At 38.4% G+C, this 16,190-nt stretch overlaps 1 protein-coding gene across 4 annotated transcripts in view; it reads left to right on the top strand.

The window, feature by feature from the left end:
* BCAR1 (BCAR1 scaffold protein, Cas family member) overlaps positions 1-16,190 on the top strand; it is a 2,082,713-nt gene that overhangs the window by 1,792,947 nt on the left and 273,576 nt on the right. The window lies entirely within an intron of this gene.

Below are 16,190 nucleotides of genomic sequence, written 5' to 3' on the forward strand. Positions count from 1 at the left end.
TTAAGTTTTTGTATTCCTGTGGTACAGTATTTGATATTAGGTTAAAGCTGTGTGTTAGATGCTCATGGTTTGTGAAAACAAAATGAGAAGGTATGATCATGTGAAACACTTGCATTTTGTTGCTGCCTTAGGGATTTAGTGTACTGTAGGCTGTGACCATTTTAGGTTGAATAGTTTCTTTGCAATAATGCCATGCCTCATTGAAGTATCTGGAAATGCCATACCAATCACCTAGGGGAAACCTGCTATGCTGTAGGACCAGGCATTTCACAGACTGCAAACAGCTGGTGGGCTTGCAAGTTCTTATTATGGGTCACTTAATCATCAGGACAGATGGGACATCACCTTCTAACAGCATATTGAAAAATGTGGGTTTTTTGCTGATGCTTTTGTAGTTTCTTAGATTATCAGGTTTTAAAAGCAGATCAGGCCTTCATCTAAGTCATTATGTCAGTTCTAGTCAGCTGTTTGGTATATTGCTTCTCACAGATGATTGCTTTCAATGCAAAACTACACCGTAGTGTCTTGTTTACCTTTTCCAGATGCTGTGCTCTTGTTGAGATAAGAGATTTGAAATATTACTGTAAAATGGTATAAACACCCTCCCCAAAAAGTAAATAAAAACAAATGCTGGTTTTACTGCCAAGAGGAAAACAAATGTGGTCCAGTAAGGCAGTAGCTTAAACATTAAGTCTGCTTCACTGGATACCAATAAAAGGTGCTTTTCTTATACTGGTTTAACAAATAGGGCAGATATTCATCTAAAATAGAAACAGTTTATCTGACAAATTTTTCAAAGTTTGCACTGCTTTTCTATTCTTATTCAGACCATTTTCTTATTTATTCATTGAAACCTAAACTAATAATAGAGTAAAAGGTCACTGGGAAAAAGAAAACCAGTGACAGTTGCCTCCAAACCTTGAGCAGGATAGTGATGACATAGGAATACTGAGGTCATTGCTTACAGCTAAGATGGGGCACATACCTAAATTATTCTGTGTTTTCATGGAATAATCGTTGCTTTCTGATGGAAGCAATGTGCAGCAAGGTTAATAAAATGAGGAACACTAGATGTAGCTTACCTGAGCTGGAGTAATGAAACTGTTTTAAGAATGGCAGGCTGGCAAGGGGAATGTGGGTTTGGTTGGACAGGACGCTATTGATGTTTGAGTGTAGATTAGTTGAAATGAAACTTTATGTACCAGATCAGAAGCTCAGACTCACATAATTCATTCAGGGTGGCAGCCTTGCTCCCTACTTGTAGTTGGCAACGTGGGACTGTAAATACATGGAAGTACTATGGGAACATGCACAGGTAGTGTTGGGGACTGTGTATGTATGGTAGCATGGGAAAATGCAGTAGTGGTAGTGTGGGGTGACTCCATTGGTGGTACTGTGAGACCATGCCAGGGAAGTTGCATGGAGTGACTACACTGGTTGTAGTGTCAGACCATGCAAAGGCAGCTGCATGGGATAAATGCATTGGTTGGTGGTGGTCTGAAACAATGTACTGAAAGCTGGGTGAGGTGGCTGCATTGATGGTGGTGTGAGACCATTACCTCACTACACTGGAGGTAGTGCAGGACTTTGCATGGATGTTAGTATGGGATGACTTCATTGGTGATAGTAAGAGACTGTGCATTGATGGTAATGGAGGGCAATGTGGGGCTATTTGCAGGCAGCAACATGGAGTAATTACATTGAGGGTGGGACTGTACAAGAATGGTTGTGTGGAGTAACTACATTTGAAGTGATGAGTGATAGAAGGATTCCTGGAGTGATGGCTATTTATTCCACAGATCTGAAGTGATGACAAGTTTGTACATTTGGCATTCTTGAATGCTAATGGTGACACCTGTTGTGGGAATATTTAAAACTGCAATGTCAGCAAATGAAGTTGACAAAGAAACATGGCAAGATTTCTTACAGCAGTTCTTAATATGGCATGTATTTTAAAATTTTGTATGTTTTCTCATATTTTTCTGTTCTGTTCCTTGGTTAATCGTTTTAATTTTTTAAATACCAGCCTTATCACATGACAAAACAAAGCCCTTGCACATTCTGCATTTACACTCTGATGTGTGATTCCCATGACTACAGCTTACCATAGGTTATAGCATACTAGTAACAGATTTCAGTTTCTAAACCCCAGTATTGACCTTTTGTAAATAAATTTGACAGCAGAACCACAGTTTTAGAATAAAATAGCATGCTGTAACCTTCATGATGTAAATGAAATTTGTAATGGAGTAATTTCTGGTTCCAAAACTATAAGCCTTTATTTTGATCCGGCAATGAAAACAGCAACACGAAAAAGGCATGCACTTTTGTCTTTTCTAAGACTTCTTTAGATCTGAAAATCAGCTGTTGTTAGAATTTGCAGAGCCTTGGCAGTGGTGATTTAAAAACGCTGCTTCCTTTATAGGCCATTGCTGGTACATATGAAATTTGGACTTGCTGCATTTCATGCCATATCAAGGGAACCCTTACTGAACAGGACCCTTCGTAATGACGGTTATTAAAATGTAGTTTTTCTTTTACTTTTTTTATTTTTTTTTAATTTAACTAGGTAGGTGGACTGGTCCATGAACTGCTTTCAGTCACAACCCAGGCCAAGAGGCGTAATCAGATACAAAGTACAAGTATCATATTTCAAACGAATTAGGAATGTAATCTAATGACGCACAGAGCATTACCTCACTGCTGTGTGTTTTGTTGCATGAAGGGACAGTGTCTTTGTATTGACGTTTTCCTTTTCGCACAATAGACTACTGTGGACTGACACTGTAATCTTCATATCAGTGTAGCCTCCAGCTCTTTGATGGTCAGATACACAGCCAGTAACATCCTACTAAAAGGCAGTTGTGTATTGATGTACATGCTAGCAGTGCAAATGGAACAGAGCAAGGTAGCAGAGACGTATGAGACCCTGAAAACCTTCTCCATATACAAGACTCCACCATCTGCACAGCTGCTTTTGCGATACGGCATTTGATGCAGAAATTTCTGAAAGCACACTGGACCTTGTTTTTTTTTTTTTCTTGTTATTGCAAGATAATCCTGTCCCTGCACAAAACACTGGAAAATGGTATAAAACTAACATTACTGAAAGTAAGAGGCAACTTTACTTATGATAAATGACATGAAGTATTACAGTAGAGAATGTACAGAAAAAGTAATATTGTAGGGTTCTGTAGTTAATTATATCACTGAAAAAATGTTCTAAGTTTAATAAATTACTGTGTTAAGTTTGAATTTTATACATCTTTCCCAAATATTATTTTTTGTTCTCCTCCACATGGTTCTTGCTTTAAGATTTTTTTTACCATGCTTGACAATAAAGAATAATTTGTTAAACCCTGAAAGTAGGTGATGAAGAAAAGCAGTCTAAATCCATGCCATTGAGTTATATAAACAGATGTCCTGCTCTTTTTTCACCAGCTTGCACTATAATACAACCTTTATGAAAGCCTTTATACTCACTGACAGATTGTCCTAGAAATGTCAGCCATTGATTCACTCGTGTGACATCTCTGTTCCTTTGCACTTCAGTCCCCTATCAAGTAACACATCCCTTTCTTCTCCCGCTTCTTATTAGAAGCTCTGTTCCATTTGCGCTGCCAGCTGTTGCAACTAAAACAAAGTCCCCAGCATGACCTGGAAGTGGCTGTAAACCAATTGCGTTTTTTCTCATGTATTTCAGCAGAACTAATATTCATTGTACAGCTAGCAGTGTAAAAAAAAAAAAGAACAGTTGTACTCAGAATTTGTCCGGAGGAGGTGTAATTCCACAAGGCCTGATGCAGCATTGCAGTATTTTTCATGAGTCTGTATTATATATTATCGAATACAGCGGATTTTGCTTACCTTCACCTCACAAAAATCTTAGCCTCAAAAAACAGTGTGTAATAGAAATGAAATCCAGAAAGGAACCAACAAATCCAACATTAGAACAAATGATAAGTTATTAGGCCCACTAGAAAATTGTTTGGGGTATTAAAAAATGGTATTGTACTTATAGAGCTTGCTTGGGTGATTGGCAGAATGATAGATATTGTTTCTGTTGTTCCATCTTTCAAAGTTTACTTTTTGGGCAAACTAGTATTTTCTCTGAGGGTGCTGTGCTACAACTGATTTGTTTTTCATTATTGCTGTATGTTAAAGGACAAGACTTTAACAGTAATGCTGTCTTTCTTAGTGCTGTGATTCCAAGCTAGTTTTGTGATGCTGACAGATTAGCTCATAAATGTCTTTAAAATCTTACATTGCTATAACTTAATGTGAGCTGAAGTTGTAGCACGTTGGAATGAAGCCAAATGCTCTGTTTCTCCAATCCCAGTTCCCATGTCTGCCTTCTGCAATGCTTTTGTTTCAGTAAACCCATTGAGATTCTTTTTCAGCAGCTGCTTGATACATAAGCAAACCACATGTTGGAGTATGCATGGAATAGATATTGCTACATATTCTAAGATGTTGTAAGGCATGAATTCAATGACCACATGCCTTATAAGTCTGGGTATACAGTAATATATGCTCAGTGCAAAACCTAGCATTTATTATTGAATTTACGATGTGGCGTTAGTTTTCCTTTTTATGCAGCTATTTCGCAGGGCGACTTAATTTATGTATATGTTGTACACACCTTATTAGTGTTTTTTGTTTTGCAGTCATTTTGTGTGGAGGGGTATTTTAGATACGTGTTGGTATGAGGAACATATTTTATGAAGCACTGTTAGCTAAGCATATTCCTTAATTTTGTGAGCCTATTTCAGGAGGCATATTAATGTGCTATGGCACAAAACTGCAGGAACACCAAATAAATTATAGACCTTATAAAACTTAAAATTTTATTTAACACAAACTGCTAACACTTGCTTTCAGAGAGAATACAAGTCCTTCTTCAGGCACTAATTGTTAGTTTTAATTTTTCGTTCTGTTCATGGCTTTGCCTTCCACGAGTGTTTCATTTTCATAAGAAAAAAATGTCTTTGTATTTCACTCCCTACATGGCTAATGTGCTTTCACTATGTTAAGATCAACAGTCAGTCATTGAAACTAACTTCGGTAATCATGACTCCTCAGGTTTTACAAATAAGTACTGCACTAATAGCATGGAATAAAAAAATGCAGGGGGCATCTCCTGAACTTGCATATACCAACTCCACTGTTACAGAGCATTGAAGAAGCACACAGCAGTCTCGAGGAAGTGCTGTTTTTCCCTCTAAGGAGTGAGTAAGTAATTTCTAAGAAGTAATTTCCCAGGGAAACACAAAACAGCTGCTAAATACTGCATGGTGCTAGAGTTAATATATGCGAACTGACCTTTCTTGGTGTGTATGTATGATTTTTCCCAGAATTTCCTTTCATCGTGAAATTGCCAGACTTTTGTCACAGTGGAGGGTGCACTTTTTAGAAAGATAAAAAGTAGCCTTCTAGTCTGTCTTAGAATTATTTGCATCTCAAACGTATAAGCAAGAGTTGTTTTCCTAAATATTCCACATATATGTAATCTACAGAGAGAGAGAAAGCATTTCAAATGGAGAAAGATATTTCAAATATTGGACATACTTAGATAATTGAGCAAAAATTCACAAAGCCATGCATGGGCCTCACATGTCCCACTAGTGCAAACAGATTTAATAGACATCATGGGATGGTCTTCCTGCTGGTATAGGTTTGTCTGGACTCCTCTGTCATGGAAGAAGATACCACTGTATAACTTCAAAGCTAAACAATTCATGACAGATGAGGAAGAGGCAAGTTTGGGGTCTACAAATTATGACCAGTAACAGTTTGTGGTAGTGTACAAGAAAAAGATTCTTAAAAATAGGTAATAATGTGTAGGTGAGAGTCATGACAAGCTCCTAAAACTGAACTTTGTTATAATACAAAAACTCTAACTGCAACTTATTTTTTCTACTCTCTTATTTGATTAAAATTCCTTTAACTTTCGTGGTTGTTGTTGTGTTTTTCGGCTTTTCTCAGTTAGGGTTCGCCACAGCGGAACTCCAGTCCGCTAATGATTGGCAGTATATTTTTACCTGCCGAGTTGCCAGCCCTAACGCACAACCTTCAACGAAGGTACGCCCATTCACGCATGTCTCCCACACAGAAGACACTCTAGCTGAGAATTGAACCGGACAACGTCTTACTGTGAGGCGACAACGCTACAGCAGCACCACCACCGCAGTTTGTGTTATGAGATAAAATTGATAACTGCTGTGCTTGGGAATTACTATGCAGAATGAAAATAAGAAAGAAGTTTGTGCATATAGTCCTGTATTTGGTTGTTAGTTTACAACTCACACTAAGATACCTTTATTTCACTTCATAATTTAAATTATATTTTCATCTTTTATACCAACTTACTTTTTTGTAGTTTGCCCTATGTCTTAAAACTGAGTGTCTCAGCAAACAGTTTATCCTTATTTATTAACACGTAGACAGCCAAACCTGCCTTTCAGCTTTAGTAAAGAGAAGGCACAAACAGCAGGATGTGCTTAAGAATAAAAATTAAAAATATGCACTATCACAGACCAGGAAGCACATTTGTCCCTTCCGTTTTTAAATTTAGAAGCATAAACATGCTTGATATGTTGCTTACTTGGCCTCTAGTTCTGAAAAGATGTGTAAATAGTTCTACTTAACTAAACAATTGACAGAACTTTTTTCTAAGGGCTGAGCCTCTTGCCCGAGAGTTTGTCCAGTGTACAATATATTCTACACTAAGATCTGACTAGATAAAAGTTGAGCAGGGTAATCTTTTCAGAGGTGAGACTTCAGAAGTGATCCAGTTCTTCATTTTGTATGTTATCTTGTAGACATAGTACAAGAGGTCTGGCTTGCCAGTAGTTTGCCCTCTTCCACAACACACATCAGCTTGGTCTCCACTACATTTATATTTTATTTCAAAATAGCACATACTGTAAACACCCCCACCAAAAAGAAGTGAATTTTAACCCATGGATGCTGCATGTAACCATATGTTGATGTGGTTGAGTGTACAGTTTTACTGTTGGGAGACTTTGGGGGATGCATTGTTGGAACAGAATGTTTCCAATGCGCAAAGTACAAACATTCTAGTTAGAAAATGTTTGTTGCTGGAATGGCTAATTGGCTGTGATTCTGCAAAATGGCCTTATAATAATTGTGATAAGGCTGAGGTGGACCTACAAAAGATGGCCAGGAGAAAGTTAAAATATTTTTAGGAGGATAAGAGAAACATAGAGGAATCAGCACTGCAATGCTGAAAAGGATGAGGACACAGAAAATACTGCAGAAGAAGACAAAATTGTTGAGTGAGAGCTTCTATTCTCTGTGTAGACAAGAACAGCATGGCAGAGTGCCATTGTGGAAAGGGAGAACAGATACGGATGTTGATAAATAAATGGATAGAAGTGTGGCTATGGTACAAGTAAAGAAGGAACTGATAAGTGTTTAGGGACATAAGGTACAAGGCCTAAATCATACCCTGTGCCTTATCTCCCCTAAAGCACAGGGTTTGAAGCAGTTGTCTCCCAGGATGCTACAAGTTGAGTGTGGTGCTCGGTGAACAATGGACAGAACTGCACTCTCTTTCAGTACCAAGCTGAGTGATGCTGTACAAGTGAAGTTTGGTGGCTATAGTTCCCTGCTGAATAAAGTTCAACCTAGGAAAGAGTCAGGTTCTTCAGGATCTGCTAGTATTACATTGTCTCAGGGTAACTTATGGAAAAGGTCATGCAGGAAAGGCTGTTGTAAATCTTGAATACTAAATCGTTTTTTTAGTTGGTCAACAGTGTGGCTACACTTGTTAGAGCTCTTACTAATCTAGCTATTACTGTTGTTTTTAATGTCCTTTCCCTCCATGATGACCTCTGAGGATCCACACCTTGCCCACACTGCAAATTAATTTCTTCTTTTGGGGTTGAAAGTTAGATAAAAATGTCCCTGATTTGAAACCATCTCAGTCTGAAGTTGGGGGTGTTTTGGTTACCCTTTTAATGTCCCCTCTCTGCACATGTGACATATTGAATATTTAGGTGGCTGCGACTATACTTTTTTGTGTACTCTTAGTCCCAATTGTACCCCTTTACTGGCCTGACCCAGTGTGAGTCAAATAGTGCAGTGTTATGATAAACGGATGGTAGCATTTGTTAACGAGACATGCTGGCGTTATAGCACAAGCAGGGGACCCCTGTTAGCCAAACATGACAGTGTTGTGGGCGACTGAACCAAACCCCTCACTCTCTCAACAAAGCATTAGCCAAACATCAATGTCTCACAGGTTTTCTTACATCTGACCTTCCATCTTTTGGGTCGCTAATTGAACCCAGGTCACAAGTAGTGTCAGCGGAAGATTTATCCCAAGTCTTTAAAATGTGTCTCATTTAAATAAAAAAGGTCACCGCTGATGTAGACAGGAGAATCCCTGCTACCGTTATTTACCTAGATGTCAGCAAGGCATTTAGCATCTTATTTCGTGGGAGTTTTGCGAGGAGCTAAAAGGGTAGGAGTGGATTTAAAAATGACTAACCAAGTGGAATCAGAAGATGGTAACTGTGTATATCCATATACAGAGGTAGTGTCAGGAGAAAAATCCAGTAAACAATGGAGTGCCATGGTTTTGTGTTTTATAATATTTGTTTCAGATATCACACCCCATCTGAGGAGTAAAATCAGCCGATTGGTGTGGTGGCCAAAGAAAGAGGAAAAAGATGATATGCAGGACTTAATACAAATAATTGTAAGGCTATGCATTTTGGTAGGGTGACTGTAAGGAAAATGTAAATATTACAGGGTTGATATAGGGATAGAAGTGGGAAAAGATCTTTAACCTCCTAATCACCACTAGATTTAATTGTGTGCTATCATCTAAAAGGGCAGTAGTAGTGTGTGACACAGTGCTGAGAGTGAATTCCAAAGATGTTGAGGCCAGCCTTTCATTGTATATGACTCTGGTAAGGCTGCACACAGAGCACTTTGCAAAGGTTCAGGAGATAGAAGAATGTTTGTAGAAACTATTAACTGCAGGAAGAGAATAGAGGTGCTGATGTATGAGGTGAAACTTAGCTAGGTGTATACACACTAGAAGACAGGAAAAAAAAAAGATATATGACAAGCATATTGTGCTGCTGGGGAAAGCATTTCTGATAGATGAAGGTGAAGAATGATTGATGGAGAAGTCAGACAAGGAGATTATGGGTAGAAGCTGGAAGGAGTGGCTCAAGACAGTTTTACAGATGTGCTGCTTCATAGAGAAGGTGGTGACGGCCTTGAACATAGTGCATCAGGCCAGCTGAAGAGATAGGATAGGAAGGCTCAGCTGCTCATGGGCTGACTTCAGCAAGCAGATAGAGTTGGTATATTGTAAGTCTTTCTGTGTTAATGAATCAGCAATCTAGTGCAATGCCTCTTTATTATTCTGAGATTGATTTCCCTGCCTCCTTTCAGATAACAATGTTATAGTAAGTGGCAGTGTTTTTTCCATATGTTATGAAAAGAGACTGCAAAATAGAACTGGTGAGGGAAAGGAAAAAGAGAGAGATGCTTTTCTTCTTATTCAGGGCTGTAATCTGATGGTGGTTGAGTTTTTCACTTCTTTCAGAGCAAAGTGTTTAACTGTCTCTCCAGCTCCCTCAGTTCTTTCAGGAGGGTTACATTTGTGGGGTTTGAACTAAAATTGTGTTCCTAATAATGATGCTTCATAGACTGGTCACTTCTGCTGGATTTTTTCCAGAAGTTTCCCATTGGAAATGTGCATGCAAACAGAGTAATCCTGTTGTGTAGTCTTGCATGGTTGGAGTGCCTTTCCCTCATTTTACCTGAAGCTTCCTTCTAGTTATAGTTCTTGGATCTTTAGTGAGTGCTACTTTTATTTTTACCTGTCATTTTATTTATGTATTTATTGCTTGCATGCAGTGAAGCCTTATTGTACTAGTACAATTCATAGTATCACTAGGCTATCAACCCAAGAGGCTTTTTTTTAAGCCTAGCCGTGCTTCCAAATAAAATTTGATAGCCATTGGTTCCCAAGAGTTTTGTGGTTGTATATATTTGGACATGGCTGGCTGAGCATTTACAAGCTTCCTTTCTCTGATAGAGACATAATTGCTGGACCAGAGGTATATTCATGGCACCCTATTCACTAGTGAAACTTGGATTATTATTTTTTTCAGTTGTGTACTCTACAGTATAGAGAAAGAAGATACTGTCCTTCTTAACTTGCAACCTGAAGGCTTATTTTTGTGTGTCCATATGTCATATATGTAAGTTACCAAAATGTGCAAATTTTTAATTCAGGCAACACAGACTTATTTTACTTAAGAACATCATAGGTGTCTTATTCACTGGTGAGCAAAACCAGGTACTTTTGCTAGGATTTGATTTTGTTTGTATGTGGCTAAACACCTATGCAAAAGTGTTTTCATGTGTTATTTATGCCTTAAAGCTAGACTTGATTGTTTTAAGGAGGCTTATGATCTGCCTTACCTAGAGGCTTCAGTGCCTGCATTTCAGCTCAGCATTAATATTCCAGTATGTGACTTTCATTAATTCCAGTGTTTTGATTGCACCTACCAATGCGTGTATCTTGAATATCTTCTCTATTGACATTGCCTGTTATAGTGAATGCAAATGAGTTACATGACACTGTATCGATTTTTTTTTTTTTTTTTTTTTTATTTGCTGCAAGGAATTCTCATGTCTGAAACATCTAATTAAACGAATAAATAAATACAAGAAAGTTGATGAATGTTTAGAATGACATTATTCTCAGTGTTTGGACAGATTATCAGACATCGGGCTATAAATCTGACTCGGATTGGAAGACTTAGACTATCTCTACAGTGCATTTTATTGTAGTCCTGGATCTGTTTTATTTGTTTAGCTGCTTCTGCAGAAATTCTATAAAAAGAGTGCACTGAGAAAACAAACAAGGCACACTATGCGCAGATTTTATTGTGAGACACTGACGTGAACAGTAACCTTGACTTTCTTTTGTCTTCAAGACTGTGATAAGTGAAAAGTAAGCTAGTTTTTCTGTCCTTTTTCCCTCACTGGCAGCTGTGAGACAAAAATAATTTATTGATGTAGGTGTACTTAAGCTCACTGCTGTAATGAGCTCCTGTTGGTGACAGAAGTGACACATGTCTCTTTAGATTACAGGCAGATCACTTATCGACTGATTATGTACAGACTTTATAATTTCCAAGCTGTCACCTTGTTTGTATTTCCTAGTATGTGTAGAGCCATTTTAGAAAGGAGAATCCACTTTTATTAAGGAAACTAACAACCTTGTTCACATGTCTAAGACAAATGCTGTTAACAGGAAGTTGTTTGTAGGCTCCAAATGAGTATTTTCTTAGCACTGTGTGCCTAGCAGTAAGTACGCTAGACCCCCACACTGCCTTTTTATACACACACTAGACATCCAAGACTACCGTTTTATACACTACAAAACACTTCTTAAAAGGACAGTTTCCCTCACCTTTATGGAAAGGTCAGATACAGTCCTTAACAGGTTTCCTCAGCTTTTTTATAAGACCATTTTCCTTTATGTTTCATTTTATAGCCAGTGCAAAACAAACACACTTTTTCATGAGGCAGTCCCGACCCTTTTTACTTAGATAAATGTACAACTGTAATAACTAAGAAGTTGAATAAAGTGCACAGCTTTGGAGCTGTAAAATACAGTCTTGTTTAAACAGTGAGTTAATGCATGTGCACACATGTGAATGTCGTGTGCTACCTTGTACCTGTAAGCTTTGTTGACAGTAACCTTGAATGTCTGTGACCCCTACCATAAAGTGAGGAAAACTTGGCAGCAAAAAGGAATCATGTCTAGAGCATGAATAGACACACACACACACACACACACACACACACACACACACACACACACACACACACACACACACACACACACACACACACCATCCAGCCGTTTCACATTGATACGTGCACAGCATGTCAGTTAATTCTTGCCTTGTGCTGAAAATATACTATCATTTTAAACAGCTGTAAACAACTGTAGACAGATTGATTGCAGGATTTGCTGGAAGATAGGAAGACAGGAAGATATAACAACCAATATGTCTCCAGATTTATAGGCTCATAGCAGAGTGACATTATTAACTTATGTTGTATGTGCAGTCCTTTTAATTCATTGCAGATGATGAATTCATACTAAGAGTCTTGACTTGTAAGAAACAGAAATAACTGCCTGTCTACACTGCTGTTAGAATGAAAAGAGAAAATGCAGATTTCATCTGAGAACTGATGTGGGGAAATTAAGACCGGTATTCATAGCCTGTAACAGTCATGTGCAAATAGCAGTGCTACATGGATATGCAAGTAAGGTCAGCAAAACACATTTGTGATGAAGATGGACAGATAAGCAAAGCAATTTTAAAAACATGCCCACTTTTTAGTGTAAATTGTATAAAGTTCATCATTTTGAAATTGCAACTTAATTTGCAAAATCATAAATTGTATATGCTTTGGCATGTCGCGGGCAAGCGTGGCTAAGTACAGTCATGCTCAAAGCATTTTAGAAAAGCTGTGGACTGCACAGCAGCTAAGAGGGATTTTTGGAAAAGAAAAGGAGTTTATAATTTTTTTTTAATATAGGGGTATCCATTTGTGGACACCCTGATAGTTTCATTAAAAAGTGGAAAGGGGTGATAGGACAGATTGAACAGGGGAGATAAAACAAAGAGGTGAACACACAATGGAAACAGTAAGAGGGTTTTGTGCTGGAGGAGATGGGAAAGGATGGGCACTATGTTTTTCTCAAGGGATATAGACCCCTCTATTTTTCAAATGTTTTTAATAAGAAGGTAGTGTGGGTGGGAAGTAAGGAAGGGGGTGAAGTAGAAATGATAAGAGAAGAACGGCTGAGGAACTGCCAGCTGGAATCCCAGTCCACAGAGCCTCAAAACACATCTACTGCCAGATGGTGTTGCAGTAACGGACACCAATGTTGAGGGTGTAGGGACCTGTGTTGGCACTGTGGTCAGCACAAACTGAATGAGAATGTCTACATGCTGAAGAGAGGCTTTGACTATCTGAAATATCTTGGCTACTTCCTCTACCAGTATGTCCTGAACCAAACTCTGAAGCACCCTTTTCATGAGACTTGCCATGCTGCAACATGCAGGAGTGCTTGCAGGACTGACGCCTCCAGTATGACCCAGTAAGGATGTCCCCCGATGGGCTGAGAGTGATCTGTACCTACTCTGGAAGGTACTGCTTGATATTCCCCTGCGGGATTTGAACCTGTATAAAAAAGAAGAAAATTGGGAGAAGGAAAAAAAGAAGAAGAAGAAAGAAATGCATAAACAAAATAAGTAGATGAATAAAAAAGGGTGGAGAGAGACAAAACAGAAAAAGTACAATAAATCCACACAGTACTGTTTAATGTAATTTAACAACTCAGTATTGAAATGGGTTGCCAACTGGCTTATGGACAGAACCCACATGGTAAGAGTTTCGGGAGCTAGGTCTGACTCTAAACCGGTTACAAGTGGCGTTCCCCAGGGCTCAGTCCTAGGACCCCTCCTGTTCGGCAAATACTTCTCAGAGGTACAGGCAAGCACAGGAGGACTATGGCTGACCAAGTTCGCAGATGACTGCAAACTAGGGGATGTAATTGACTCTCCAGCTGACACAGACATCCTCCAAAAGGGTCTCACTGAGACAGATACCTGGTGTCAAAACCATGGCCTCAAGCTAAATGCCAAAAAGTGTATAGTCATCCCCTTTGGAAAAAACAAAGTATCCACAAGCTACCACATTGGAGGTAGCCCCCTAAATACAAAAGACGTAATAAGGGATCTGGGGACCCAAGTAGCTAGTAACCTCTCCTTTGATAATCACATTGCCAAAGTGGTTAGAAAATCCTTTTATGTGGCCCACCTTATCACAAATGGGTTTGCATCCAGATCAAAAGAGGTCATTGGGCCCCTCTATGCATCACTCATCAGACCCATCATAGAGTACAATGCCCCATTTGGGGTGTACCTTACAAGACACCTGCAACAACTGGAAAGACCACAGAAGTACCTCACCAAGAGGATCACTGGCCTCAAGCAGATGCCCTATGCAGCTCGACTGAAGAAACTCCAGCTGTACTCGGTTGCATACCGCCTACTCAGAGGTGATCTCTGCCTGACATACAAGGCCATGCCCAACCCAAAATTGATGGACATGCTCCACCTAAAGAAAACCATATCCCCTCGAGCCACACGCTCCAGGGATGTAAACCTCACCACAACAATAAATAGGATGTGCTGGAGGGATAGATTCTTGGCCCAGAGACTTCCCATGCTCTGGACCAAGATTCCAATCTACATTAGGCAGAGCTCCTCACTAACCCTCTTCAAGAGAAACCTTGACGAGTGGATGGGAAACACAGAGTTTACCCCGGGATCACTTCAATGGCTCTGCTGGACAGAGGGACAGGGAACTAATCTAAGGGGGCGGCGAAAGCCAACACATTCCGGCTAGGCTTGTAAATGCCTTCGGGCAGATAGCCTAGTACCTACCTATGAACCTATGAACCTATAAAATACTGCAATAAAACCTTTATTGAAGTAAAACTTGTGTATGTGAAATACTTATGATTATAGTTGGGGATAGTGATTTGGGAAGTGCTTCTGTACGTGAGAAGATTGTAAGAGTAGTGCTTATGCGTACTTGTGATGAATTGAAATGGCAAGGGGGTTTGACCTTCTGAAGGGGTATATCTTTTCAATTATGTGCTGCTTTCAATACAGAGAATACAGTAACCAAAAAGCATACAAAAAAGAAGGAAATCAGTAATTCTGCAGTTAGTCAGGTTTAAAAAAATGAAGTTATTAAACATTTCACTTAATCTGTCAAGTCTTAGTTGTAGTTCTTACAGCTGGGAAGCTGTAACAATATTGTCTACAGGAGTATTACAGAAATCAGTTCTAAAAACACTGCCTTATCAATTTTTCTATTAACATTACTGCTGTATAATATTTATTTATATGTACTACGGTTAAAAAAGAAAGATCTTTTGGACAATTGTTATACTTAACCAGAAGATTCAACCAGACAATGCATTCTTCTCTTCTCTTCTGCTGGTGATTATACTGAATTTCTTCCTCCGCTATTAGTAAAAGAGAGATGCATTTGAATTTCTTCCATATATAAACACAAATATGTCATATAGCCTATATAAACATTTTTTCCATTTTAACTTTAATATGTATACATGTATGAATTACTACAATACTTTATTAATATTCCATTTAGTTCAGGAGGATAGTAGAGAAATATGAAATGATTCTTAAGTTTTGTTAACAAAATGCATGTATTGTGGAATAGCTGAAGTGTAAAAGCTGAAATGCATCAATTCAAGGAAGTGCAGAGTTCCTTTTTCTGCAGAACTGTACCTGATAGTAATAGAAGTAAACCAGCATGTTCTCTGAAAACGTCTGTGCTGGTCATTCTCTTAGTAAAGTAACCACTACCCCCAACCTGCAGTCTAACTTGGGTGTGGTTAAGTGTCATTTCAACCATGTCGTACGTGCAGCAAGAAATACTTATGAACAACCAATTTAAGCAATATATATTTTTAGTTATATTTATTTTTCTCACAGAAAAACTGCCTTCATGTGAAATTATTTGTTACAACCTTTTCCCTGCAATGGTAAATAATTATAAATCTGTAAATCCAACCCTTATGAAACTTTGTAAATCCACTCAGCATTACTGATACCTGAACAGTAGTAAAAGATTTACACATTTATCTATACAAATTATTACTTTAGCACTCCTACCTGACATTTCTTTTTATTATTGTAACCTGTTAACACAGTGATAATACCTGTCTTTCTTCAAAAGATGGGATGTCTGATAGCAGCTATGCTACTCACTTTTTATGCATTTCATAATGTCGGTACAACTAAATATTTTCAGGTACAGATATGTGTGTCTGCAGGCACATATAGTCATGCATTTTTTTAATTTTTAAGATCTCTCTCTCTCTCTCTATATATATATATATATATATATATATATATATATATATATATATATATACAGTTCCAAAAAAAGCATCACTGCGTGCACACTGAGGACGCCTTGAGCGAAACTGGTCACCGGTTTGTGTTTTTGTTGGGCAGGTGCCTAATAAACTTCTCACAACTTTGGCTTTTGGATTTATTTGGAGTGCTGGATGC

The sequence above is a fragment of the Protopterus annectens genome, chromosome 8.part0 (genome assembly GCF_019279795.1).
Source record: "Protopterus annectens isolate FY-2018-M chromosome 8.part0, PAN1.0, whole genome shotgun sequence".
In the NCBI taxonomy this organism is placed as follows: Eukaryota; Metazoa; Chordata; order Ceratodontiformes; family Protopteridae; genus Protopterus; species Protopterus annectens.